Here is a 25,309-nt window from a genome sequence, read left to right on the forward strand (position 1 = left end):
TATTAAAACACTAGAGAACATTGGAATAAATGGAACATCCTTCAGAATGATAAATATCATCTATCTAAAACCATCAGCAAACATTATCTACAATGAGGAGAAGCTAGAAGCCTCCCCAATAAGATCAGGAGTGAAACAAGGATGCCCATTATTACCACTACTATTCAGTATTGTACAAGTATTTCTAACTATAACAAAAAAAGAAGAAAATGAAGAAATTAAAATAGGAAATGAGGAAATAGAAGTTATCAGTCTTTGTAAATGATATGATGGCATATCTAGAGAACCAATCAAAAAATTAATCAAAACAATGAACAATTTTAGCAAAGTTGTGGGATATAAAATAAGCCCAATAAATAAATGATCAGCATTTCTCTAAACCAACAATAAAACCCAACAGCAAGAAATAGAATAACAAATCCTATTTAAACTAACTTTAAAAAATATAAAATACCTGGAAGTTTACCTGCCAAGACAAACCCAGGAAATAAATGACCACAACTACAAAACACTTTACACACAAATAAAGTCATATCTAAATAATTAGAAAAACATTAATTGCTCATGGGCAGGCTGAACCAATATAATAAAAATGATGCTACCTAAATTAATCTACTTGTTCAGTGCCATGCCAATTGAACTACCCAAAAAAGTATTTCACAGAACTAGAAAAAACAACAGAATTCATCTGGTAGAACAAAAGACCTAGAATATCAAGGGAATTAAGTGAAAAAAGTATGAAGGAAGGTGACTTAGCTATACCAAATCTCAAACTATAAAGCAGCACCCATCAAAACAGTCTGGTATTGACATGCAATGGTAGACCAGCAGAATGGATTAGGCATTCAATAGTGTAAAAAAGGAATTCTTTATTCCTTTTTTAATTTAATGGGGGCCCTGGAGGTCCTCTTACATAGAGATGTATAGGGATTAACCAGGCCACAGAGACAGGAAGGAGAAACCAGAGACAAGAAGGAGAAACCATAGAGACAGGAAGTGAGGTAGAAAAAGGGATAAAAGACTGCTAATGTGAGTAGGTCGGTCTGTCAGTTGCTGAAAGGTAGGACTGACAGTTGTAGGGAAGTTGGCTGCTGGGTGTGAGTTGGTCATTGGGGGTTAGTTGTTGGTGGTTGGGAGATATTGTAAGGGTTAAATGGTAGGAGTGTAACAAATATGAGGAGAGCAGTTTGATAAAATAGTTTAATTTTAGAAGTACAGTTAGAAAACAGAAAAGAGGAAAAAGAGATGCTTATTCTAATACCCTATTATTAATTACCTAAATTCCTAATACTAACTAAAATTTCTAAAAAACTACTGTCTTCAAGGACAGGTGCTTCTTGCCTGGCCAGGTCAGGCCTATCTAACCTACACTACCTAAAATTGATTCACTAATTACCTATCTTCCTAATTAAACAGATATTAATCACCCACAAACTCCTTAAATCTTTCTCTATCTCAACTGTCAGTAGTCAAAACTGTCAGTAGCAGAAACAGAGACCAATCGATCTCCTGCTCCCTCAAGGTCCAGAGGCAAAAGCCTTTCAACTCCCAATGGTCCCTTCATGAACTTCCTCGTCTCCTAGTTAATGGAATCTTCAGCTCTTGCTAACTGGCACCTACCAGTTCTCCTCTACTTAGAAATCCTGCACTCTTTGCCTCTTAAAGAGACAGAGGGAGAGATTAAGAAAATCCCTTTAATTATATATATATATATATATATATATATATATGCTTTGTGAGCTGAGCTGAAGGGTGATCAGCTGGACTTTCTCTAATGGCAGTTATAGGTGATTATAAGTAGATATAGGCATTTTTAGGTAGTAAACTAAATTGTTAATTGTTAAAAGCTGCTAGAACTTTTCTCTGGCTTAAAAAGATAATATTAATTTATAACTCTACTATATTCTCATTAAAACTTAAAATTATTAAAAGCTACTCTTTTATTTTGTCAAAAACCCTATTTTAACCATTAAAATAGGCAATGGTAAATGATGACAGTAAACTAGTGTTCCAAAAGCCCAAATTTTTGGAAGAACTCAATAGTTGGGTTCTGTTGGGAAAACAGGAGAACAATATGGCAAAAATTAGGCATAGACCAGTATCTCATACCATTTATCAAGGTAAAGTCAAAATGGGGGTAGCTAGGAGGCTCAGTGAATAGAGAATCATGCCCAGAGATGGATGGGAGATCCTGAATTCAAATGTGGCCTCAGACACTTCCTAGCTGTGTGACTCTGGGCAAATCGCTTAGCCTCCGTTTCCTAGCCCTTACTGTTCTGCCTTAGAACCAATATGTAGTATTAATTCTAAAAATTAAAAATGGATATGTGATTTAGAAATAAAATATCATAAATTTGGGGATCACAAAATAGTTTATCTGTCAAATCTAGGAATAAAGAAAGAATTTACTACAAAACAAGATATAAAGAATATTATGAGGAGCTTCCAGGTAAACATGGCTGCAATCTAGACCTGAATCACTTCCTCTCCCCGGCACCGAATGAAATAGACTACCGCAAAAGAATATAAAAATCATCCTTGGAAGAACAGAGGGACTCTCCAGTATGCCACAGTAACAAAGGTATGTGGGGAGTGAACATTTCTACACTATAAGAAGGAGGAAAAGCTTGCACAAAAACGTGAACTGAAGTGCCCTCCCCCCCACCTCCCCCACAGAACCAGAGTAGGGGCACAGAGCGCTCACCAGGGACAGCGAGTAAGTGAGGAATGTCTCTGTCTGGGTGGGGGGAACACCAGGGTTCTTGGTATCTAAGGAGGACTGCTAGGGAAATACCTCTCAGGGCAGTTTCACTGGAGAACCCTGCGCACTGGAGAGCATGCAGTCCATGGGGGCCCTTGCAAACTGTGAACAATGTGGAGTCTTGAGAAATTGTAGAAACTGCCTGAGGCCAAAGCTTCGCTCCTCACTGTAGTGGGGGGGGCATGCCAGGGTCCTTGAAAACTGACAGGGACCACCAGAGATCTACCCCTCAGAGCAGTTTTACAGGAGATTCCTGCACACTGGAGAGAAGAGCACGGGGGCAGGCACGCTAACAAACCACAGAGACTGGAAGAACTAGTCTGAGGCAACTTAGATCCACAGAAAACCTGCCCATATCAACCAGACCTCTGACCAAAAAGGAAGGGGTAAACCACCGAAGGGATGGCTCACACTGCCCAAGTCAACCTTCCAAGAAGAAAGGGTAAAAAGTGACTATTGATAACTTTTATGGAGGGGAAACCCAGGGGACAGAAGAGAAAGAGGATGAAATTCAAAAAAAATCAAAATATGCCCCCCAAAATGGAAATTATCCACAAGCTCTAGAAGAACTCAAAATGGAGTTTATCCAAAAGATGAAAACCTTCTGGCAAGAAAAACGGAAAAAAATTCAGAAAGAGGTAAGCAGCCTGACAGACAAGACCTCATTATTGGAGAAAGAGCTGGAGGCCACAAACAGAAGGGCAGAACAAACTAAAAAGGAAAACCAGTCCTGAAAGACCAGAATTAAGCAACTGGAAGATAATGATCTTGCAAAACAGAAAGAATTAATAAAGCAAAGTAAAAAAAAATTAATGAATTAGAAGAAAACATAAAATATCTCACTGACAAAGTGACAGACCAGGAAAACAGAGGAAGGAGAGACAACTTGAGAATCATTGGTCTACCCAAAAAACCAGAGATAAACAAAAAACTCGATGCCATACTACAAAAAATCATCGAAGAAAATTGTCCCAATGTTCTCCAGCAAGGGGGCAAAATAGAAATAGAAAGGGTTCATAGAACACCCTCTATACTAAATCCCCAAAAAACAACCCCCGGGAATGTAATCACCAAATTCGAGAGCTTCCAAGCTAAGGAGAAAATCTTATAAGAAGCCAAGAAGAGGAACTTCAGATATAGAGGAGCCCCCATAAGGATCACATATGACTTAGCAGCAAACATGCTAAGAGACCGCAAAGCATGGAACACGATGTTCAAAAAGGCTAGAGAAATGGGTCTACAACCAAGAATCAGCTACCCATCAAAACTGACTATATACTTCCAGGGGAAAGTATGGGCATTCAACAAAATAGAAGATTTCCAAGTATTTGCAAAGAAAAGACCAGAACTCAGTGGAAAGTTTGACATCCAAACACAAAGACCAAGAGAAACATGAAAAGGTAAATATGAAGGAAAGGAAAAAGGAGAAAATTGTTATCTTTTTTTTGTATTCAAACTCTTCTATAAGGACTACATTTATATCAAATTATGTATATATATATATATATATTAATATTGGGGGGAAATGTAATGTGTAACTCTCAAAAATTGTATGTATCATTAGAATAGTTAGAAGAATTATGCATAGGGAAAGATTGGGGCATCAAGACAATATGGAGAAAGGGAGGGAAAGAAATAAAAAGGGAAGGGGGAATCATTGATGGTACTAAGATATACTTCAAGAAATAGAAAAACAAACAAAACAGAATAATCTTTCTCACACAAAGATACACATGGGAAGGGGAGGGGAAGAAATCTCACATAAGAAGGAGAGGAAGAGAGTGTGAATTGGTATTACTTAAACCTTACTCTCAGTGAAATCAACTCTGAGAGGAAAGAACATCTAGATCCATTGGGATCTTGAATTCTATCTTATCCAACAGGGTAAGAGAGAAGGGGAAATTAAGGAGGGGGAGGAGGGAGTATAAAAAGGGAGGGAAGGAGAGGGGGGGAGGGCAAGGGAACAAAAAGGGAGGGTCTAGAAAGGGAAGCATATCAAGGGAGGAGACTAGGGGGACTGAACTAAAGTAAATCACTGGTTTAAAAGGTTATGGCTAAAGAAGAAAGGTCAGAATCAGGGGAGGATATCAAAATGCCAGGGAATCCACAAGTGACAATCATAACTTTGAACGTCAATGGGATGAACTCACCCATAAAATGTAGATGAATAGTAGAATGGATTAGAATCCAAAACCCTACCATATGTTGTCTTCAAGAAACACACATGAGGTGGGTTGATACTCACAAGGTCAGAATTAAAGGATGGAGTAAGACCTTTTGGGCCTCAACTGAAAGAAAGAAGGCAGGAGTTACAATGATGATATCTAACAAAGCCAAAGCAAAAATAGACCTGATTAAAAGCAATAGGGAAGGTAAATGTATTCTGTTAAAAGGGTGTATAGACAATGAGGAAATATCATTAATCAACATGAATGCACCAAATGGTATAGCATCCAAATTTCTAATGGAGAAACTAGGAGAATTGAAGGAGGAAATAGACAGTAAAACCATATTAGTGGGAGACCTGAGCCAACCAGTATCAAATTTAGATAAATCAAATCAAAAAATAAATAAGAAAGAGGTAAAAGATGTGAATGAGGTCTTAGAAAAATTAGAGTTAATAGACATATGGAGAAAAATAAATAGGGACAAAAAGAAATACACCTTCTTCTCAGCACCACATGGCACATTCACAAAGATTGATCACACACTAGGTCACAGAAACATGGCATACAAATGCAGAAAAACAGAAATAATAAATACAACCATTTCAGATCATAAGGCAATAAAAATAATGATCAGTAAAGGTACATGGAGAGCCAAATAAAAAATTAATTTGGAAATTAAATAATATGATACTCCAAAATTGGTTAGTTAGAGAACAAATCATAGAAACAATAATTTCATTGAGGAAAATGACAATGGTGAGACATCCTTATGGGATGCAGCCAAAGCAGTACTCAGAGGAAAATTCATATCCCTGAGTGCATATGTTAACAAATTAGGGAGGGCAGAGATCAATGAATTGGAAATGCAAATAAAAAACTTGAAAGCAAACAAATTAAAACCCCCCAGAAGAAAACCAAACTAGAGATCCTAAAAATTAAGGGAGAAATTAATAAAATCAAAAGTGATAGAACTATTGAACTAATAAATAAGGCTAGAAGCTGGCACTTTGAAAAAACAAACAAAATAGAAAAGGGACTGGTCAATCTAATTTTAAAAAGGAAAGAAGAAAAGCAAATTAACAGCATCTAAGATGAAAATGGGGACCTCACCTCCAATGAAGAGGAAATTAAGGCAATCACTAAAAACTACTTTGCCCAATTATATGGCAACAAATATACCCATCTAGGCAATATGGATGAATATTTACAAAAATATAAATTGCCTAGACTAACAGAAGAAGAAATAGAATTCTTAAACAATCCCATATCAGAACAAGAAATTAAACAGGCCATCAAAGAACTCCCTAAGAAAAAATCCCCAGGGTCTGATGGATTCACAAGTGAATTCTATCAAATATTCAAAGAACAGCTAATCCCAATACTATACAAACTATTTGACATAATAAGCAAAGAGGGAGTTCTATCAAATTCCTTTTATGACACAAACATGGTACTGGTTCCAAAACCAGGCAGGTCAAAAACAGAGAAAGAAAACTATATAGCAATATACCTAATGAATATAGATGCAAAAATCTTAAATAGGTTACTAGCAAAAAGACTCCAGCAAGTGATCAGGAGGGTCATTCACTATGATCAAGTAGGATTTATACCAGGAATGCAGGGCTGGTTCAATATTAGGAAAACCATCCACATAATTGACCATATCGACAAGCAAACCAACAAAAATCACATGATTATCTCAATAGATGCAGAAAAAGCCTTTGATAAAATACAACACCCATTCCTATTAAAAACACTAGAAAGCATAGGAATAGAAGGGTCGTTCCTAAAAATAATAAACAGTATATATCTAAAACCATCAACTAATATCATCTGCAATGGGGATAAACTAGATGCATTCCCAATAAGATCAGGATGCCCATTATCACCTCTACTATTTGACATTGTACTAGAAACACTAGCAGTAGCAACTAGAGAAGAAAAAGAAATTGAAGGCATTAAAATAGGCAAGGAGGAGACCAAGTTATCACTCTTTGCAGATGACATGATGTTCTACTTAAAGAATCCTAGAGATTCAACCAAAAAGCTAATTGAAATAATCAACAACTTTAGCAAAGTTGAAGGAATCAAAATAAACCCACATAAGTCATCAGCATTTCTATATATTTCCAACACAGCTCAGCAGCAAGAATTAGAAAGAGAAATCCCATTCAAAATCACCTTAGACAAAATAAAATACTTAGGAATCTATCTCCTGAGACAAACACAGGAACTATATGAACACAACTACAAAACACTCTCCACACAACTAAAACTAGACTTGAGCAATTGGAAAAGCATTAACTGCTCATGGGTAGGACGAGCCAATATAATAAAAATGACCATCCTACCCAAACTTATTTATCTATTTAGTGCTATACCCATTGAACTTCCAAAAAAACTTTTTTACCGAATTAGAAAAAACCATAACAAAATTCATTTGGAAGAACAAAGGATCAAGGATATCCAGGGAAATAATGAAAAAAAAAATACAAAGGAAGGTGGCCTTGCAGTCCCAGATCTCAAACTCTATTATAAAACAGAGGTCATCAAAACAATTTGGTACTTACTGGCTAAGAGACAGAAAGAAGGATCAGTGGAATAGACTTGGGGTAAGTGACCTCGGCAAGACAGTATATGACAAACCCAAAGACCCCAGCTTCTGGGACAAAAACCCACTATTTGACAAAAGCTGCTGGGAAAACTAGAAGACAGTGTGGGAGAGACTAGGTTTGGATCAACACCTCACACCCTACACCAAGTTCAACTCAGAATAGGTGAATGACTTGAACATAAAGAAGGAAACTATAAGTAAATTAGGTCAACACAGAATAGTATACATGTCAGAGAAGAATACTAAATGGTTAATTTACCTGCTTTCTAGACTTAAAGACAGCATTTAAGAATAATAAGTAAATAAATGTTGGAAATAATAGTCATATTCAAAATTGTAGCCAGTTTAGAGGGAGAATGAAGGAAAGAAGAGAAAGAAATGAGAAGTTAGGCTCCAGTATACTCATTCTCTCTCTCTCTCTCTCTCTCTCTCTCTCTCTCTCTCTCTCTCTCTCTCTCTCTCTCTCTCTCTCACACACACACACACACACACACATACACACACACACACTCTTTCTCTCTCTCCTGGAAACCACTTTATAAAACAGAAATGGATGAAGGTTTATTGACATTTTTTGATATGCTCAGAAGTACAAGCCTTTGTTTCCTCAATCATTTTATCTTTCACCTGCCACAAATGGATGCCACTAGATTGCAACATCAGTGAGAGAGGGCATTAGGTGTTTTAACATTCTTGGAGAGCCCTTAGAAATACCCCATGAAAGTGGGTAATAAAATAATGTTTTTTTAAGGATCAGAACTGGGGAGCCCCTGTATTTTGGGGAACTTTGCTTACAATGATACTGAAGTTGTCTTTTGGTGAATGATAGTACACCTGATTAGATATAGTTTTGTGATCATAAAGCTAGTCTTACCATTGTCAAGATTAAATGGGTCAGAGAGAATACAATGCCTTTTTAAAAGATAAAAAACATTTGTTAAAATATAAAAATCCCATTATATCAAAGCATAAATCTCAAAAGACATTATCATGGCCTGCTGTATTTTAGACCTGAAATGGAGCTTATAGATCATAAAATCACAAAGATTCATCTACTCCATTATACATTAATCTGCATTCTATCCACTATATTCCTGACAATTGGTCATCCTCATTTTAAGATGATCCCAATTGTAAGTTTTTCTATTCATTAACCCAGAATCTGCCTCCCGGGATTTGACACATATGTCCCGGTTCTGTTCTTAGGGGCCAAGTAAAACAAATTGAATGCCTCTTCTACATGACAGACAATTAAATTTAATTCAACCAATATTAAGGACCCACTGAGGGCAAGGTAATTTGTTAGGTGCTAGAGACACAAAGTCAAAAATGGAACAATCCCTGCCCTCAAGGAGTTTACTTTGTAGTGGGGAATAGCATTACAGATAAGCATAATCAAGGAGAAGGAATGATGAGAGCAAGGTTTAATCCTTCCTTACATCTATTTCGGAATCACTAACATCCTTCAAGACACAGTTCTTAATAATACTTCTTATACAAGAGCCATTTGAAATCCCCAGAAGTGTTAGTATTTTGTATACATAAGAGGTATATAGTTGCTGTTATTATAATTAAAATCTAAAGGGAATAAAGAATACTAGAGGTTTTCCAGCAGGAGAGTGACATAGTCAGACTTGTGTTTTAGGATATTGACTTGGCTGGATTATAAAGGACAGAGACTGAGAACAGAAGCCAGATTAGAAAGCAATTATAACAGTCCTAATGAAAGGTGCCAAGGGCCCTGAGCTACAATGGTGGCACTAGAGGAATGGCTATGTAAAGTGTGCATTTCCTTCAGCAACTAAAATAAGGGTTCTTTGAGTTCTCAGAATCAAAAAGTGAGGAGTATTATAATAGTTGAAAAAAGGTGTGAATTTTAGATCTACTTCACCCTGCTTAGTCTTTAGAATTCTAGCAACCAGGAATGTATACACCCCCATTTAAGGATTAACTGTAGGGGAGGATGACCTATGACCAGCATGTGCTAGCAAGTGACAAATCAGAAACAACTGACTGGACCCCTGGGCTGTCCTAAGCCAAGCTTAAGCCACCATTGGCATATGTGAGACACAGGAAGTGATGTAAAGAACTGCCTTTATATTTTGCATTACTTCCTGTGAGAGTCACTCTCTTGAGCTTTTAGAGATGTGTGGCATGCTGGCTTTGGCGGATTTTGACAGTGGAGTTTACTGGGAGGAGCTCTGTAGTGTGGTTTAGGTGAGGTGGTTTCCCTGAAGGACCTTGGTGAGTGAGAAGGCTGACTCCCCTTTTCCTTGACTTTCTGAAGGCACTATCCTCTGAGGAGGCCCCTCATCTTGGAGGAGGCCTCGTGGTTGAAGCTGAACTAGATTTAATCTTCTGAGAAGGCCCCTTGGCTGAGGCCTCTGAACTGCCCTTGGCTTAGGCCAGGCCAGAGCAGATTATCTACCCTTTCCCTCTTCTCCTTTTTCTTAATTTTTTTCCTTCCATTGTAAATAAACCACCATGAAATCCCATACTGATTTGAGTATTTTATTGTGATTGAATTTAGTGGTGACCACTAATATAATATATTCAGTCTCAACGCCCTAATTTTACCCCTAACAAAGGGAAGTGAGGAGAAATGAAGGGGAAAGGAAGAGAATAAACATTTATATAGCACATACTATGTGGCAGACATTGTGTTAAAGTGTTTTTTACAAATATTATCCCATTTAATCCTTACAACAACCTCAAGAGGCAGGTGCTATTTTCATTCCCATATTACATTTAAGGAAAATGAGGCAAACAGAGGTTAAGTGACTTGCCCATGGTCATATAGCTAATAAGTGACTGCAGTTAGATTTGAATTTAGGTCTTCTGACTCCAGGGCCAGTGTTCTATCAATTGTACCACTCTTTCAAGGCTACTCATCCACCTTTGCTAACCACTTCACTCAACTCTCACCTAAGATTCTAGAGATCTGTAGCACATGCAGCAGCCACTCTTTGGCAAAACCATCTGGGCAGAGAGGCTAAATCAGGTTGAGGGTAACTGAGACAGGCATCAAACCAATTGGTGAGCTAGGGAGGATGCCTACTTTAAGCATTTTGAAGCCTTCCCTAGGGGAATGCATGGATGTGTATTATTATCCTACAATACAAAGTTTAAATCTTTTTGAGAGTAATTTTAGGTTAAGAAACATGCTGTCTCTCCAAATCCAGAAAGTGAACTGTTTGGAGAAGGCACCATGAAGATGCCTGCATAGACCACATGCTACACCAGAAGATCCAGAGTGAACTTTGGGATGTGGTGCTTTGAACTGTATAGGGTTGAATGCATTTGTATAGTATGTCTACTCTTATGCCAAAGGGGTTTGCCCCCAATTGGCTTTTTGTCAATGTGCCTAGCAATCATTGGTTTTGTTCTATTTTCCTTTTATCCCCAAATTATTGTAATTTAAAAGTTGGTCATGTTTATAAGATCCATTGAAGAGATTAGTCTTCCAAGAGATCTCAGGGGAGAATATGTAATTGGATATCTTGTGCTTTTGAAATACATTTCCCAGGAACCCATTGACTTCCTGTTGTTATGTGCTAATGTAGACAGAAGATAAATTGGGGAGAGTTCCATGTCTAGGTCTCTTTCCTTCCTGGGTTGGGACATTGGTGGAGCAGGCTGCTTGAGCAGGTAAATTAGCCATGGGCACGTGGTTTTATTTTGTTACTTCTAGTGATTATTAATAAATCTTATAAAATATAAATTTGAAATTATTATATGTTAATTTTAATTTTTATAGATGAGAACAATTTATTCCAATTGCCATGAAAGCAGCTGAAGCAGGTGCTGTGGAGTTCTTAGAGCCTGGTATGGCATGGAAGATGCTATGGTCATCCACTGCATCTCAGACCCATCACCAGTTATTCTAACTTTTGTCCTACCACTAGACTAGGAAGACTGGATGAGAGTGAGGCTGATGATTTTGTGCAACTCTGCTTCACTTAAATTCAGTTCATGCAGAAGTCAAGACATTACCCTTGATGTCATTTGTCCTATTCACCAGCTGCATAAATTTAAAAAATAACAACTCTAAAGCACAGCCACTGTCAACAGATTTATTTTTACTTGAAATATAAGGTAGGTGAAGAGGGAGAAATATTTCTAAGTATAAATTCAACTTGACTTAAATTGAGCAGAATGCCTGCACTGAGATAATCTATAGCTCCCAATATCCTTAGGTGTATATCATCCTCGGGTTATTTTACATTTGCATCCAGCAATGAGGGTCTAATTATAGTTAGAGAGCATGAATTTATAGCAGACAAAATAAGCATGGTTTTTGACAGGATTCAATAGTTCCAAAGGAGGAGTGGAGAAGATGAATTGTGCACATGACTGAAAATTAGTGGAAAGAGTACTGGACTTAGAATCTAGAAAACCTGAGACCTATCTCAAGCTCATAGATCTGAGGCTACTGAGGGCCTTTATTGTGTATGTATCCCCATATTATATTTGAAGAAACTGAGGCAAGCAGACTGAAAGACCATTGAATTCCCCACACACACATACTCTGTCAGCTTCTTTCTGTTTTCTTCTGCATTAGAGTATAAGTTCCAAATTGGCAAAGATGGCAATAATCAGTGTTGGAGGGAGTTGTGGGAAGATGGAGCATAGTAAACACTTAGTAATTGCTTCCTGACTGTTGACCAGCTGGCTGCAATGTGGAAAAGACTATGAGTTCAGGCACATATCCTATGCTAATTAGTCCTAAACACTTCAAGAATATTTGAAAAGTAGGGCCTTACTGATAAGTGACATCAGAAGCAGAGACTTTTCTCTACAGTAAGAGTTAAATTGATATCCAATACTTCAAGTATTATATTTTAAAAGTTTATTATCTGAAAAAATAGAACCATGTGACTAAGTTTTCTACCTGCTCAAAATGCCCACTCCACCAAAGCCACCATGGGAAGGAAAGAGAGCTAGACATAGAACTCCACCCAATTTATATCCTGCCTACATTAGCACATAACGACAGGAAATGATTGGGGTTCTGGGAAACGTAATTTTTTTCTGAGGATCATAGTTTTTAGGATAACAGATTCTAATTTCATACTATAAAAGCAAGAACAAATCGAATGAGTTAACACTTTTAAAGTGCTTTGCAACCCTTAAAGCACTATGTAATTTTAGCTATTATAAGAATAAGTCAGCTTTAAATCATATTATCACAAAAGATTCATCCTGCGGCTATCCCATGAATATGTTGTTTTGTCACAGAGGAAAGCTGATAGTGGCCTATAATTGCGTGTGTGTGTGTGTGTGTGTGTGTGTGTGTGTGTGTGTGTGAGAGAGAGAGAGAGAGAGAGAGAGAGAGAGAGAGAGAGAGGTTGCAAAGTAGATAGAGTACTTGGCTTAGAATCAGCAAGATTTATCATCATGATTTCAAATCCAGCCCCAGCCCTAGTTATGTGATCTTGGGCAAGTTATTTAACCTTGATTTGCCTCAGTTTCTCATTTGTAAATGATCTGGAGAAGGAAATAGCAAACTATTTTGTTATCTTTGCCAAGAAAACCCCAAATGAGGTCCCAAAGTGTCAGATATAACTTAAAATGATTGAACAACAACATTTTTTCCCCGATAGAATGCATGCTATTTAAGGATAGTGACTTTTCATTTTTCTCTTTTTATTTACAGTGGTTAGTATAGTAACTGGCATATTGAAGGTGTTTAATAAATGCTTATTGATGACTTCATCCAAGTCAAATAATAAGTGCTGATGTTTGCAGGCCACTTTGAGGCCCACAAAACACTCATTATTTCAACTTATCCCTGCCATTACTTGAGAAAGATACTATACATTATTATTTCTCTTGTATAGATGAGGAAACTGAGACTTAGAGAGATTAAATTATTTGTCCATCTTTACTCAGTTGGCAAGTGTAAAGGCTGAATAAGTAATCTGTACTCAGGTCTTTCTAACTCTCAAATTCACTGAATTTCCCAACCAGTAGCTATAAACCACTCTATTTCTACTCCTGCCATCATTCTCATCATCCCCCCTCCCCTTTTAAACTTTCCTTTAGGTGCCATAAAACTTTTTTCAAATATAAATTCCATAAGGGAAAGACTGTCTTGCCTGCTTGTGCTTATCCACAAAGCTTAGCATAGTGCTTAGCATGAGTTAGTGTATATACTTGTTCTCTTTCTCTCTCTTCCTCCCTCCCTTCCCCCTCCCTTCCTCTCTCTCTCTCTCTCTCTCTCTCTCTCTCTCTCTCTCTCTCTCTCTCTCTCTCTCTCTCTCTCTCTCTCATACCTATCTTTCTACTATACCATGCTACTTGAAAAATCAAAATATTGAACAGCACAGGTCCAAGAATATTTCTGAAAAGCATTTCACTAAAGGATTCCTCTCATGTCACTAATCCTTTAATGACTATGTTTTGAGTTTAGTCATTTATCTATTTCACATTTCTCTGTAATATATAGTATACAATACTTTGTCAAATAGTTTGGTGAAATACAAGTATGCCAAGGCTAACAACTCCATTAAGAAAGGTAATGGCCTGTTATTGATTACTCCGAGGCTTAAGAAACATTTTTTAAGTGGAGAATAAAATTATTTGTCCTGAACCTGCTGAACAATAGCCCACAAATACAATATCTTTGTGTCTTCTTCTCCTTGCACTAATTCTTTTTTTTTTAATATTTAATTTAGAATATTTTTCCATGGTTGCACAATTCATGTTCTTTCCCTCCCCTCCTCACTCCCTCTCCAGTAGTCAACAGACAATTCAACTAGGTTTTACAAGTATCATTGATCAAGACCTATTTCCATATTATTAATATTCCCTTGCACTAATTTTTAATCTCTCACCACCAAATATTATTTGCTGTCTTGTACTTATTCCCTGTAGCTTCAAAGTTCAAGCTGTCATCAGCTATTCTTTCCCCCCTAATTTCCTAGTCCATAGCCTCAGAAAGAAGCACATTTAGAGCTATAACGAGAAATTCTGGCACGAGGTAAATTCAGTTAGAGATAGGGAAAATCTAAGGACTGACCATTATTTAGGGTTAAAATGGTTCAAAGATGGAGGTCATAGGAACTGAAAAACTAGAAGGCCAGGGAATTCAAAAGTAGAGAGTTGCGTCAAAGAAAACTAAGCTATCTAGTGAATGTGTTGGGAGAAAGGTGACAGACACCAACAAGAATGGATAGAATTTTTGAGTGAATTTTACTATCACTTGGTAACTTTCTTCTGGAAGTTCTGTGCTTTCCACATTCCTCCTTTCTAACCTTTTCTTTCTTCACCTCTAATCTCTTTTCTTCACTTTGATATTTGCTTTCTTATTGCTCTACTTTACTCTTGGTTTTACTCTTCCTTTTGCTAGAAGAGCATCGAAGATACAAACTTATTCCTTCCTTTCTGCCACTTTTACAGTGACATCACTTACTGCTTTGAGCTGTGGTTGCATTTGTACAAAAGAGTTGCTAAGGGTGACTGTGGAGTCTTTTTCTTTAGAAAATTTTAAAGCCGGCAGCGGGAAGGCGGGGCTGGGGCTGGGGCTGGGGCTCATTTGCAGTGGCGGCGCAGGTCCAGTGTGAATATCCAGACCAATGGCGGAAGATGTCCTGGGTGCCAAATTCCCTCTGCCGCCCGGCTTGGCATGTTGCGTCGCGGTCATGCAGCGCTTCGCCGAGCGGCTAGGTTCGCAGGGCAGGCGGGTGGTGCTTGTCTTGGAGGCGCACACTATGCGCTTTCTGATAACATTACTAGCGGGTGGCGCGGCGTGGTCTCGGCCTAGAGCTTCCTGAGCGCCGGCTACGGGGTGCTGTTCTGCACCGCGAGCGCTCTGCCTTTTCCTTCGCGCACCGCTTCCCGCAGACTTGGCTCGCGGCGTTGCAACCAGTCTGGGGAGAGGCTGAGGTCCCCGGCGACCGCTTGCTGCTCGAGGTCGAGGCCACTGCACTGCCAGGCTTCGCTGCCGCCCTGCTCAGCTACCAAAAGACCGCCGACCCCAACAACTTCCTGTCCGTGGAGTTCGCCACCCTAACCGACTACCTGCACCTTCTGCCAGAGTGGGAGGGTGGGATGGAGATAAGGCCCCACCTCGCCCCCGCCGGGTGACCTTGAGGCCCCCGGGTGGCACCTCATACCCTGTCCACAGCTGGCCATGAATGACCTACTTCTCTTGTCCTTTTGACTGCTCATAGCAGCTTAATTCCAGTACTGGAAGGAATCTTGAAGACCCAACAGCTCGTTTAGAAATAACATCTAACATTTATATAAAGTCTTACTAAGTGCCAGGTAATATGCTAAGCCTTGTCAATTATTATCTCATTGGATCCTGACAGTAGCCCTGGAAAGTACAGGTGCTGCTATTATCCCCATTTTACGGATGAGGAAACTGAGGTTAAGCATCCTGCTAAGAGGTGTGTGAAGCAGGGTCTGAACTCACACCTTGTCCTCCAAATTAGACACTATACATTGTGCTTTGTCCTTGCAGGCTCCTCTGCAATGTTTTACCTCGCTGCAGCTGTGTCAGAATTTTATGTGCCTGCCTCTGAGATGCACGAGCATTAGATCCACTCCTCTGGAGGCCCTTTTGCGGATAACAATAAAGCTGGTGCCAAAATGCTTTCTCCTCTGGTGAAAGACTGAGCTCCCAAGGCATTTGTAATTTCCTTTATGTTGGAGACAGACCCTACAGTTGTCATTGATCATGCACATAAGGTTCTGGAGACATATTGTCATCAGGTTGTGGTGGCCAATATCTTGAATCTCAGAGGTCCTATGTGGTTATTGTAACCAAAGACTCAGAAACACAGTTGTCCCTCTCTGATGAAGAAATGGGAAAAGGTATGGAAATAGAAGAAAAGATTGTGAGTAATCTACAGTCTCGACATACAGCTTTTATAAATGAGAAAAACTGAGGAAAAGAGCTTGTCTATCAAATCTGAAGTTGTGACTTGAACAGTGGCTTGAATAAGGGTGGTATAGAGAAAGGGAAATCACATTTTACCTTCCTTCTATAAGGAAAAGAAAAATCTGTAGGAAGGTAAAAAGAGTGCTGGAGTAGAAAAGGAATATTTAAATTCAAAATGATTTGGTTTTTGTCATTTAATGATTATTTGATGCACATAAAAAATAAAAATGAAGGCAAAAAAAATTTTTAAGCTAAGAGAGAGATGTTTCAGAATCAGACAATTTAAATTGAGTCCTGAATTGAGGTCAGATAGATCTTCTATAGAAATCCTATATATTTCAGGAATTCTAAAAATTCCTTTTAATAGTGGAAATATCCCTGAAATTAATATGTCTTTTCCATGAGCTACCTTTACATATGCACTGGACAAAAAGTAAGCTTGTTTTTCAAGAAAGAGCCAACGAGGAGCCTGCAATGAACCTGAAGAGTTCAGCTCTCATAACACTGTTCTGTGGGTCCTCGATCAGGATATAGGGGATGGGTTTGGGATTACAGGAGGACCAATCCCATCCAAGAACCACACAGACAAGTCTTTTAGAGTGGTGGCAAAGTTTAATGGGTTGGGATCTACAATTTATAGGGTAAGTGATGGAGTGTAAAGGGATTAGGTAAACTTCATACAGAAACAATAAGTAATGATTCACAAGACAAGGATTACTACTTCAGTGATTCTCAACAGGAGTTTCTATAGATAATAGATCAATATATCAATGGGTGACTCCTGTGAAGATTTGATTAGTCTCTCCCCTATTTGTAACCATGAAGGTACTTAGCTCTTCCATGATTGTGAAGATTAAATTGTAATCCCTTGTCTATTTTTTTATTTAATCCCCCAAAGTGTAAGCTTAGTACTAAAATTGAGTATGGAGATCTGCCCATTTTGGTTTTAATCAAAAAAAGGTGCAGAACACCCATCTCACACACTGAGGGGGAGGTCTGTGACCCACATGTGAAAGAGTGGGTGACGAATCAGAATCGACTGACTGCCTTCTGAGCAGTCCTAGAGTGGAGCGTCAGCTCTGATTCGTAGATGTAAAGATTAAGGGAAGTGACTCAAGAAAAAAGGTCTTTAAAAAAGAGTGACAAGGTCCTGAAGGCAGTTCTTCTGGAAGTTCAACTTGGACTTCCACTTCTGCTGGAGTTCTACTCCAGCTGGAATGGAGTGGAGAATAATTCTTCATTCAGAAGAGTGCTGACTAGACCTGTTTTTCTTGGTGACCCTGTTCCTTTGAACTGATACTAGGTGAGTGTAAAGGCTGACTTCCTTTCCCTTGACCTTTCTGGAGGCACCAGCCTCTGGAGAGGCCCGTCATCTTGAGACTTTTTTCCCTTGACTGGGGCCTCAACTCCTGCCTGACTCAGAGGAGGCTAGAGCAGCTGTGTCTCTTTTCTTCTCTTTCTCTCTTCCTTAATATCTTCCCTCTTTATTGTAAATTAAATTACCATAAATTCCATTCTGACTTTAATAATTAATTTGGGATTTAGTAATTAAATCCCTGGTGACCAACTAAAATATTCAGTCCAACCATAAATTTAATACTTCCTAGTTAGGTTTCTCATGGAATTCTTGTGCCAGTGATTCCTGGCAGGACATCTGGTAACTTGAGAGAAAAATAGGTTGAGTCCATGCTGTGGGGGAAAAGCTATGGGTCTTACTGCTTCTAAGTTAATGGCTACCCAGAGGCCTTGCATTCCGGCATGTTCTGGGCTGATTTCCACAGCCTTACTGAATGGAAAGCCCCTGATTTCCTATCTACCCAGAAGTTTTATGTTCTGGTGTGCATTGGGCATGGAAGCCCCTGATTTTGTACTGCTCCCACATGAGCCAGAACTTGGGTTGACCTTTGCTAAGGTGCCCAACATAAACTCTACCTAATGCAGCTCAATCTGGCTTAAACCAATCCTGTGATTGGCTCTTGTTGCCAAACATCCTCAAATAGTCTGCTTCATTGCTCTGTTCCTGAAAGAGAGTGCTCATTTTCTCTCCCCAATTCCTTCCCAAGCCACTTTGTGCAACCCAAACTTAAATTATCTTTGTCCTTTTGGGCTGTGGACTCCACTGCATCTGGAATGTGGATATTCCAAGTTGCATATCTAGCTTCTTTCCTTTATAAGTGTGTGTGTACACACACACACACACACACACACACACACACACACACATACATTTTTTTATTACAAATTTCCACACAAATTTTCCTAAGTTATAAGATTGAACTCATCTCCTTTCCCCCTCCCATTGCTGGCAGGTGATTCAGTCTGTGTTATACATGTATTATCATACAAAACATTTCCATGTTGTTTGTTTTTATAAATGAGTAATATTACAAACCACAAACCACAAAACAATTCTTTCTTTTTTAACAAATCTTTGTTATTACTTCAACCAAGCCTCCTCAATATTTGAGGAGTGAGTTTCTCAGTAAATCATCATCATCAGGTCCATACCCAATACATTTCTAGTCTGGTATGACCTATGAGAACTTACATTCTATGAGAAAGCCTTTAAGAGCCCAGGTTCAGCTTCACTCTACATTGAGTTATCAGAATAGGACTTCATGTATTTCATGGATGTACTATGTATCTATTGTCTGAGGGCAAACCTAGATGAGTCCTTTGGATCTATAGCAATCCATTCTTTTCTCTATGGTTTTTTGTTTGTTTTTACTGGTTGTTCCTCATGCCTTAGAATCCTTGACTTCCCTCAAGATTCAGCTCAAATTTCACCTTCTACAGGAAGTCTTTCTGGGTCACTCAAGATTCAAAAATCTTGCCCTCTGTGGTTATCTTACATCTATTCTGTATATATCTTGTAAATGCCCATTTGTATAAACTATTTCTTCCATTATAATGCAGGCTCCTTGAAGACAACTACTACATTTGCCTTAACACCCTACCTGATACATAAGAAGTGCTTAAAAAATTCTCTAACATCTAGTAATTTGTAGAGAGATGGAGATGAGGCAATTAGAGGGAGCACCAGATTCTTGAAGTATAGGAGAATAAAAAGAAGAAAAAGTTCTTTAGTAAGTGCATAATCATTTCCCCTTATTCTTTGATAGAAATGTAATTTTCTCTTCCCATGCTTCTATGTCTTCGTGATGTATACAATGTTAAGAATGTTAAAATAATGACAAAGAAGGAATATAGAATGAGAGCTAGATTGGAGTTCAGGAGACACATGAAAAGTTCAAAACCCCTGATTTAGATAATATAACAGACCTTTTCTAAAAAATTTTAGGGCTTACAAGGTTTTATCCTTGAGATGTGATGAAGTTGTAAGTGAAAATTTGGATTAACTCTTTCATATTCAACTTTAATTCAATTTCAGTTTAACACACTTTTAAAGTTCCTGTTATATGCAAGATGTGGTCACCTAGAAACATAAAATTGTATCAGAGTGCAGATAGTTTGAGAATATATGTTCTGCCCTCATGTAATAACAGTATTGCATTGCTCTTTTTTCATTTTTTCATTTTATTTTAATAACAAATTTCCACAAAAGTTTTCCAAATTTATATGATTCATCTTTGTTGTTTACTTTTTAAAGTAAACTTCAGCCTGGAGAATTGTTATTCTAAACCCAGTGTTTCATTCAAGAGAACAATAAATCAATGGTTCTTAAGCCTTTTTGGTGCACAAACACCCATATATTTATTATCTTTTTCACTTATTCCTGCTTTCAACTCCAAAAGATATCACCAGAATTATTGGAAAATTTGAGGTTCTTGTGATAGCAAACTAGTGAGGGATATCATAAGTAAATTATTAACAAAGTTATGTTACAGTAGAAACATTAATATGGAGATCAGGAGCGGTAGATGAGTATCAATTCAAGTAGTATCACAAAAATATTGGTCTAAATATGTCCTACTTTGAGATTCATGATGCTATTGTTGCATTAATTAGGCAAAATAGCCATTTATTTAATTATGTAGGGATGATTTCTAATTTAGAGTATGTTAAACTATATACATCTCTGTATGATTGCTAATTATATAAATACCATAATGCTATAATAATAATAATAACTAGCATTAAGGTGTGCAAAGTGCTTTAAATTTGTTATCTCTTAATAAGGAAAAAATATGTGTACAAAATTATATTTATAGTTGTGCTCTTTGTGTGGCCCCAAACTGGAAAATGAGGGGATGTCCTTCAATTGGGAAATGGATGAATAAATTGTAGTATATGTTGGTGATGGAATACTATTGTGCTAAAAGGAATAATGAACTGGAGCAATTCCATGTGAACTGGAAAGACCTCCAGGAAAGAAAGGAGCAGAACCAGAACTAGCAGTGATGCAATGATCCAGGACAATTCTGAGAGACTTATAAGAAAGAAATCTGTCTACATCCAGAGAAAGAACTGGGAACAGAAATGCAGAAGAAAAACATATGATTGGTCACATGGCTCAATGGGGATATGATTGGGAATGTTGACTTTAAATGATCATTCCATTGCAAATAATAATATGGAAATGGGTTTTGAACAATGACACATGTAAAACCCAGTGGAATTTCTCATCAGCTCTGGGAGGGAAGGAGGGAGGAGGAGAGGGAAAGAACATGAATCATGTAACCATGGAACAATATTCTAAATTAATTAATTCAATAAAAAATGAAAAAAATTATTTTCTCTTTTACTCTTCTCAACCACTGTGAGGTAGGTACATTTTCCCCAAGTCCCAGCTAAAATCCTACCTTTTCCAAGGTTTTTCCCAATCTTTATTCTAGTGCCTTCTTTCTATTATTATCTATTTTTCATGTACATAGCTTTTGGGTAAATATTTGTTTGCTTGCTCTCTCCCACATTAGATTCTGTGTTCCTTGAGGGTAGGGACTGTCTTTTGCCTTTCTTTGTATTCCCAGTGTTTAGCCCAGTGCTTGGCACATAATAGGCACTTAACTATTATTTTCCCTATCCTACAAATGAATAAACTAATGCTAAGAGATTTGTCTAGAGTCATACAGTTTGTATCAGAGGACCCAAACCTCTTCCTCATTCCAGATGGAACATTCTAGCTAGTGCACCAAGCTGCAGCTGCCTCTTTGCTAACTTGCTATCGACCAAGTTAAAAGTCGTCTGCTAATCCTAGAAAACTTTTCCTTCTGACTTTAATTTAATGAAATCCCCTGCTCTCTTCAAGGCTCAGCCCAAGTATCAACCTCCTACTTGAAGCCTTTCCTTATTCCCACAAGTATTGGTCCTCTTTCTCCTACCCACGTTCATGAGAATTACTTTTTATAATTTTATCTCTGTATATATTGTTTCTTCTTAGCAGTGATAAGCAACATGGGAGTAGTAAGTTTCATTTCTATGTTTGAATTCCCAGCTCTCAGCACAGTATCTGTTACATAGTAGTTGTTTGTTGCGCTGACTTGAACTGAGTTGATCATGACTGTGGAAATAAGCCCGTTAAAGAAACCGAGAAGCCAGGCCCTAGGTTGAACTCTGGAAAACATTAAAAATGGACTTTTGTAGCAGCCTCCCCCACAAAGTAGATGAGTCAGGAGAACTGAGTAAACCTTGAAGTTTTTCCAGGAACTTTATTTCCATTTTATTTCCAGGAACTGATATTGAGAGCAGAGCAGCTGATCTTAATTGTCTGGGAGTTATTTCAGGGAAAGTGAAAACAGTGAGTCTCAAATAACAGTGTTGGGGATGAGGGAATGGGAAGAAGGGAACATGTAATTAGATTTTTTAAAAAGTAATAAACCCAAGCTAATTTCTTTTGTTCCCTTAAAATAGTTTTATTGCTATTTTGCTTTTATTACACAGATTTGCAGATTACTCCCACTTTGTGAACGTTTTGTAACAAAGTTAAAACAGTTAAGTAAAACTGATAAAACAGTGACCTCATCTGTAGAATCTCCACATCACTATTTTTTTTTAATTTAAAAAATTATTTATTTATTTAGAATATCTTTTCATGGTTACAGAATTCATGTTCTTTTCCTCCTCTCTTCCCTCCCCCTTCCCACAGCTGACAAGCAATTCTACAGTGTAGCAATTCTATGTGTAGCAATGTTCAAAACCTATTTCCATATTATTCATATTTGTAATAGAGTGATCTTTTAACATCAAAATCTCAATCATATCCCTATCAAACCACATGATATGTTTCTCTTCTGTGTTTCTGCTCCCATAGTTCTTTCTCTGGATGTGTATAGCAATCTTCCTGCTAAATTCCTCTGGATTATCCTGGGTCATTGCATTGCTGCTAGTAGAAAAGTCTGTTACAGTTGATTGTGCCATAATGTATTGGTCTCTGAACAATGTTCTGGTTATGCTCCTTTCACTCTGCATCAGTTCCTGGAGGTCTTTCTGGTTCATATGGAATTCTCCAGTTCATCATTCCTTACAGCATAATAGTATTCCATCACCATCGGATACCTCAAATTTGTTCAGCCATTCCCCAATCGAGGGACACCTTCCCCCATTTTCCAATTTTTTACCATTATAAAAAGTTTGGCAATAAATATTTTTGTATAAACATTTTTCCTTATCTCTTTGGGGGTATAAACCCAGAAACCACTATATATTATACATTTAATAACATAACTCTTATTTTCTTTCCCTCCCAATTCCAGCCCATTAAACAAAAAAGAAAAGAAAAACATTTCTAGCAACAAATATGATCAAGCAAAACAAATTCTCTCAATGGCTGTATACAAAGGTATACTCACATGTGTGTCACCCTGTACCCACTATCCATCCCCTCTCTATCATGGATAGCATGTTTTATCATAGTTCCTCTGAAATCATGAATGATCATTGTATTGATAATAGTTCTTAACAGCTTTCAAAGCTTTTTTTTTTTTAATAGTGTTGCCATTGTATAAATTATTTTCCTGGTTCTACATTTTATTCTTCATTCATCCATATATAAAATCTTCTAAATTATTCATTTTTTATAGAATAAATTGTTTTTCTGGTTCTGTTTACTTCCTTTTGCATCAGTTCATAAGTCATTCCATGCTTTATCTATTTCTTACAGCAAAATAGTACTCTATCCTATTTATATTCTACAACTTATTCAGCCTTTCTCAATCTATAGATAATTCTTTAGTCTCCAGTGTGTGTGCATTTTGTCAACACAAAAAGAGCTACTACAAACATTTTTACAATAAAGGCCTAGCAATGTATAGCTAGGTCAAAGAGCACACAATAGTAACCTTTTGTGTATAATTCCAAATTGCATTCCAAAAGAGTTGTACATATTTACAGGTCCCCCAATCGTGGATCACTGTATCTATTTTCCCACAACTCTTCCAACATTTATCATTATCCTTTTTTATCATCTTTGCCATTTTGATATATGTGAGGTAGAACCTCAGAATGGCTTTAATTTGCATTCCTCTGATTCTCCCCAATTGCAATCACTAATTATCTCTTTAGTATCTTTGGTACCAGTTAGTACCTCACTGCCAACTTAACTAGTTAATTTCAATTAGCTTTAATAAAGGGATATTTTCCAAGAAGATATATAGAAAGAAATACTAGGTGGTACAGTGGACAGAGTGCCAGCCCTGGAGTCAGAAAGATGGACCCAAGTTCAAATTTGGTCTCAGATACTTACTAGTTGTGTGACCCTGGGCAAGTCATTAAAACCCATTTGCTTCAGTTTCCTCATCTGTCAAGTGAACTGGAGAAGGAAATGAAAAACTATTTTGATAGCTTTGCCAAGAAAACCCCAAATGGAGTTACAAAGAATCAGATGCAACTAATCAACAAAACATTCCCTTAAATTGAGGGCACATTGTCTCCTCTACTACCTCTGTCTTAGAGAAAGGTAAAGTGAATGCTACAAAGCATTCAACCAAACAAGTTTGTTTCCAAATGTGGCATAACCCCTGGATGAATGATTCCCTTGCTTTAGGCTATGACTTCTTAGCTGCCAGGTTGATTCACCACAGGGCCAGGTAGAACAGATTTTTTTCTCAGGGCTCAGCTTGTGCTGCCTCACCAAGACTTGCTCCAGTGGATGATAGATATAGCAGATTCATTCACAGAATCGTATCATCGAATCAATCCCTGGTGTCCTTTCAAATCTCATGTTTTCAATTCAGGGATCTGAAAATAACTGTATTACCTATACTTATAAAAAATTTAATCACAACAAACACACCAAAAACTCCAAAGAAGTAAATTTCTCAATAAAACCATAAAATTCTCTACATTTTCATAAAATAGAGACAAGCCATAATTTCATTAATGCACTCCTAGGAAGCTAGGTGATGTGGTGTGTAGAGTATCAGGTCTGGAGTCAAAAAGGTTCATCTTCCTGAATTCAAATATGTCCCCAAACACTAGCTATGTGACTCTGGGTAAATCATTTAACCCTACTTACCTCAGTTTCCTCTTCTGTAATATTAGCTGGAGGAGGAAATGGCAAAGTGCTCCAATATATTTACCAAGAAACTTCCAAATGGCATCTCAGAAAGTCAGGCATGACTGAAACAACTGAATAACAAACATACTCCCAAGTGAGGGAACTTCTACCAATGTAAACTGGCACCTTCACTGCAATTTATAGTCTTAGTTGCTCCGGAGCACTGAGTAGTTTTGATTTGTTCAGGATCATATAACAAGTATGTGTCAGTGGTAGGACTTGAACCCAGGTCTTCCTGACCTCCAGGTCAGCTTTCCACAGTGCCTCTCCTGAAATGTTCATAGAATTTAAAAAATATAAACCTTAATTAAATAATAAAAAAATAATTTATTTGCTAGATTTCCATCTGTGTCTATATTATTTGTATATTTTAATATTTTTACTGTTTTTATATAGTTTTAGTCAATGTGTATGGTATCCCTTT

At 37.6% G+C, this 25,309-nt stretch overlaps 1 pseudogene; it reads left to right on the top strand.

The window, feature by feature from the left end:
• Positions 1-13,780: 13,780 nt before the first annotated feature.
• LOC130456947 (phosphopantothenate--cysteine ligase-like) lies at positions 13,781-23,368 on the top strand (annotated as a pseudogene).
• The last annotated feature ends 1,941 nt before the right edge of the window (positions 23,369-25,309 follow it).

The sequence above is a fragment of the Monodelphis domestica genome, chromosome 2 (assembly GCF_027887165.1).
Source record: "Monodelphis domestica isolate mMonDom1 chromosome 2, mMonDom1.pri, whole genome shotgun sequence".
Taxonomy (NCBI): domain Eukaryota; kingdom Metazoa; phylum Chordata; class Mammalia; order Didelphimorphia; family Didelphidae; genus Monodelphis; species Monodelphis domestica.